This window comes from Coturnix japonica, chromosome 7 (genome assembly GCF_001577835.2).
Source record: "Coturnix japonica isolate 7356 chromosome 7, Coturnix japonica 2.1, whole genome shotgun sequence".
Classification (NCBI taxonomy): Eukaryota; Metazoa; Chordata; class Aves; order Galliformes; family Phasianidae; genus Coturnix; species Coturnix japonica.
Window position 1 is genome coordinate 5,892,748 of NC_029522.1, and position 5,804 is coordinate 5,898,551.

The window sequence follows — 5,804 nt, forward strand, 5'->3', positions numbered from 1 at the left end:
AAAGTCCCTCAAATCCAGCAAACAAAGTACATATTTTGCCCAACATTAAAACCAATTGCATTAACTCCACAGCCCAAGATCCAAGGAGATTAAAAGCAGCCCACAGGTGTCTCCTATATTCTGAAATGGGAGCTGACTAATGAGCACCAGGCTTGAAATGTCACCAACTAATTGCTTTTTACTTAACTTTAACCAGTTACAAACTTGATCTGTTGAATACCTACAACATTTCAAATATATTTAAGAGGCAAAGGGCTTTTATCCAAAATAATGAGGCATCAAAAGGAAACTCAGAAAAGAAAAACAAACTAATGAATAAATAGGATAACTGTACATTTGGAGATCTCAAATAGCAGGTAGTTTGGGGCCAGTTATCAGTTATTTTCCATCCATACAACTTATTTTCTAAAGCTACATGGATCTAAGAAATTGATCACAAGTCTTGCACAGTCAATAAGAAACCACCTTTGCTGAGATTTGCTTCATCTGCATCAGCAACATGAAGAGCCACCAGGCACCCTCAAGTTCATGCCAGGACGTGGTAGTGCATCCAAGCTTTTCCACTGGGTGGTGGTAATGAGATCAAGAAGTTCCAAACTAGAAAAGCACTTGGAACAGAACCAGTACTCATTCAGGTATTCACACACTCCTCTCTAGACGCATATTTGTTTATGAACACACACACATGGCTATATGTACATGCACAACACTGGAAATGTATATGTTCATTAGCCTTTGTGCCTCACCAACAGAAGGTGGAATAAGATGTTTCTAAAATCTTTCAGAACACGAACAAAGAATATTAAACATTTTTTTGAATGACTGGTGTGATAATTCCATAATTAAACACCTTTCGCTTCTTTAGTATTCAGCTCACTACCATAATCTTTTCAATATAAAAGCTGAGCAGAGCTGGGGTGATGCTGTGACACTGATAATAGGTCAGAAAGTAGAACTATATTATTCCTGAATGAGCCAATATAAATTAGAGACCCACCAGGAAAATAACAGTGGTTAATATTTTAATAAATTTCATTGAGTTCAATCTATGACACGCTATTATGGCTTCCTGTAAGCTTGTGATCTGTAATAGTCAGAAGAAAAAGAAAATTAGAATTCAAAGCCATGTGTTTATTTCCCTAAGACTACACAACTCAGAAATCTCATTTTTAGGAGAAGAATGTTCGGCACCATCTGAAAATCAAAACCCTCTACAGTATTTATGGTTACAACCTCCCAGTTTAAGACACCATAAATCAAACCAGACATTAATTTGTTCACTTTCACAGGGTGCTTGTTCTAACAACACCAAAACACAGCAGAATATCAAGTACATGCTTGGGGAATACACTTCTACTATTGTATGATACGATATACTGCTGCATACAATTTAGATGACACCAACTTACACTGCACCTCATGCACAGAGCAGGTAAGTGAACACTGTATTAAGCACAAGGCATAATCCAAGAGCTTGTCTTAAGCTCTCAACAATGGTGAAGTTCATCAGGATAACTGAGACAGGCACAGCTTCACTTTGTGTGCTCTACTGCCCAGGAGCCACAAAGTGTTTAGTCAGTAACACTGCAAGGCTTCCTTGTGAACGTAAAGCAAGGTTTGTAAGTAGCCATAAGTCGTTGGCCACACTTACTGTCTAGCACCCAAGCTTCATCTCTTCTAATAAGAAGGGACCTTTACAGGTATTCTCCTTTTTTTGCAACAGTAGGACCCCTATGCCAGGATATACATAGGCTATGTTAACACACCATAATAACAACTTAGCCCTCAGATTTTACCATCTGCCATTGAAATACAGGTAGATACACACAGTGCTCAAATGTTCTTGAAGTACTCATTACAGTCCTCCTGAGTGGTGCTTAACACTGTGGGCTTCCTGTGGGAAAGGCCCTGTTTACTCATTAGAACAATTACATAATTTTTCCTTAATAACTAATGACTAACCAATCTGTCTGCTGTGCAGGAAGAATCTAATTGCAAGTAGGCACGCTAAAAATACCATCAAAAAGATTTATTCCACCTCAAAACATTATTAACTTATGTACTTAATTAAGAATAGCTGAATCAAAATAGCCTTGAGCATACTATAGGTTACTAGCCTGAAAACTTCAATTCTAAGAAACAAAACTAATACAGTTCTAAAAATAGGGAGGATTTTTAAAGCCCAGTATATCACTTCTGGCATTTTGACAATTAAGGAATATTTACATAATTCATTTAATTAAGGAAAAACTTGCTTATTAGCTCAAGCTATAGAAATCATGCTGCATTCTAACCCAATGTACATTTTATTGGATATCTCATGTAATCTCACATTAAAAAAAACACGTAATCAGAAGACAAGGCAGAGTATTATCATTAGTAACAGAGACAACTGCCACTGGTAAACAGAAAACCAGCTGCAACATGAGAAGTCTGTTCATCCAAGTTTCTAATGGCCTTAGAGCTCTATTGCTCTTTTGTTGCTGAACCCTGACTTGAAAGAGTCCTCCTTGTTTCCAGGATGGAAGGGTGGATGAGGTATTGCCACTACTAATGATTACATGCTAATTTAATTAAATTAATATGCATTGTGCGCTTATTAATTAAGTGGAAAGAAATTTTTAATGTAGTTTCAACATTTCCCTGCTCTACAGCCACAGTCATATAATGGTTAACAGCAAGCACTCCTGGTGATAAAAGTCCTCAGACAGGTCACTGACTACTAAGCCTTCCCCAGTTGCAACAGACCTTCTTCCACTTCCTTCTTTGCATAACATGTACATGCTGTACAAAGCTAGCTGCTTCTATTGCCACTGCTATGCCGATGTTTCTTGACATACTGCATAATTGTACACTACTCCTCCTCTACTCAAACCTGGATTGAACACAGAAGATCTATTAATAAAATATGAGGGCTGCTTTGAAAGTAATGCCTCCTATTTTATTATGTTGGCAGTATGGCAATAAAGGTTGGATCTTCCCACCAGTATTCCATTACATCTTGTTGCTGTGCAACAGATGGCAGCAGAGGGGTTGGCTGACACGGAAGTGTGCACGAAACAAAGGTTGGTCACCGAATTCCTCCATATAGAAAAAAATGGCACACACTGACATCCACTGATGCTTGCTGAACATTTATGGAGACCAACAGTGGATGTGAGCACAGTGAGGCAGTGGGTGGTGCATTTCAGCAGTGGTGACAGTGAGTCATCTCCACTGATGCAGATTATATATTTTACATGAGCATGGCATGCATCAGCTTGTTTATCCCTGGTGAGAACGTACAGCTAATGGAAGTCACCATGTTGAAAATTAGTGTTTTGTTGCTGAGAATTTGCTCTACCAAGTTGTGTCATTGTGCTCTGTACATCTGTCATAAACACCATATAATTAAGAGGCATAACTTCCAGAATTACACATATTTGATTTTATAGAATTTCTATACTGACAGCTCCCAAGTATTTACAACTAGCCTTGAACTGACCATAACAATGGCATTCCCATTAGAACCAATAACACTGAGGTATCTGAAATGCAAGAACCAGCAAGAGGACTAAAATATAAAATGTTTTCTAAAGTCAACAGATAGAAGCCCACTGGTCCTTTGGACCCAGCGTATTAAATTCCTTTGTTTAAGATGGAAAATGCTAATTAAAAACTGAGGAAAAATGTAAGTTAAAAACACGCAGAAGACAAAAGTCATCTGCATGAAAACTCTCATGACTCAAAAAGCTACGACAAATCCACTGATCTAGAGTGAGTTTCAAAACATGGAATATAAACCACACAATAAAACTCCACCTCTTTTGAAGCAGATTGTGAGGTTTGCATTTTGTATTAAGACAAATCATAGGTCCTTTTTCACCCAATGCGATGAGAATTGGAAACACCAAGTGAAAAGATGACAAATATCATATCTGAATCTCTCCTTGAAACAGTTTTCCAGATTGCTGCCCAACTGGTTTTTAAGATATCTTCTTTACACTAGGCCTTCCATTAAATGCCCAGAGGACATAGCCTCGTAGACTCACCCACTGCCAGGACAGTCCCTCAGCACCTTACATTGTCTAAACTTTCAGCTTTTAAACTTCTTCACTGCTACATTCTAGAAATCCCCATCGATTCTAGGGCCCAACACAGAAATCAGAAGACCTTCAAGCTCTTCTTTTCATCTTTACAAATACTCATGCACTATTTCAAGACACAGTATCTCCAATCTGTATCCTTGTTGTTTCTACCAGTAAAGCTTTATTACCATTACTTTCATTCTTGACCATGAGCTGATTCTGAGCTTCTCCGTCATTTTCTTACATCATCTCCAAATTCCCTTTATTCACTTTCCAGAGCAGAAAACCCTCTTATAAAAATCTTTTGTGTCCAAATGACCAAAAGCATAATCTACTTGCAGGCAGATTACATTTTAAATCCATTGGCAGATATCTGTCTCCATGGCATTCACCACATTATTTTAGAAAGCAAAGTAGGGATTAATTTCACAACAATACCAGAAAGATTGAAAAACCCAAAGTTGCAACCAAATAACTGAGAATTGACATAATATTCAGGAAACACCACTGCAAGAGGAAACTGATTATGAGTAAGTAGGACACACACACGTATCTTACTACCTGTGTGACTCGGGTGGGTGTTGCACTATGTAAGCATAGCCAGATAGCGTAGGGGATGCACTCAGCCTCACACTGGATTATCAACTATCAATTTGGACTTTCAGTTATCAACCACCTTTGATACTTGATTCATCTCTTGCACTTTATACTCACACAAGATGACTGGTGAGTGCTGACATGGACGTTTCAGACTGACCTCCTGAGCTCTTTTCAGGGATGGGAAGCCTGTGTTATCTTTCATAGCGACATCTCAGAATGCTAACATCCACAGTTTGCTCCTTTTCAATACAGTCTTTTTTTTTTTTTAACTGTACCCGATGCTCCACTTTGCAAAGTATGTTTTCTTATCAGTTCTCATCTGCAGCTTACTCACCATTTGCATGAGGAACTAATGAGCGAGCTGAAAGAAAACCAAGTACTATTTGTATTAACCTATTACAAATCAATTTTCATGCAATACTTCAATCATGCACTCTGGACCTATCAAAGCATTCCTGCAACTGAAGGCTAGCAGTGATATAAGTGAGTTTTGGGCAAAGAATTTTCTGACCTTCTGAAAACAACAGCAGGAAACCAACTCCAGTGGGTCAGAATTGGTTCATAAAGATGAAAAACCATATGTCTTTTCAACCTACAAATTGTTCTTCTACAGAGCGATAAGAGACACCATATAGGACCTTATCAGGATTTAATTTCCTAACTGAAATGAGAAAGGAACGTGCAAAATCCCCCCTATGGGATCTAACATTAGATTGCAGTACGTGATAAAAATACCTTAAGAATGGATGTATACCTACAGAGATAAAATCCCATCTTGTGTTCCTGAAGATGCTTCCTATGCACAAATCTATGCAAAAATAGCACACTTCTGGCTTGCTGTACTTGACTGTCTTCAAAAGGAAATTTTCTTATTTTTTTCTTGCAAACTCTGCTCAGAGGAACTGTATCTTTTTAGTGCTTCTATAATGATACATCATAAAACGCTGTTAGTACATGAGATTTATGAATGAAACCTGTCAGAGTACACACAGTAAAGCAATATCATTGAGAAGATCCTCCACTACAAGACATCACCCCTGCATGAAATACATGCACTGTGTATTTTGTGCAGAATGAGACAAAAAAAGATGCATGTACCTCTTTACTGACTCTTGTATTCCAAATGCTATTAAATAT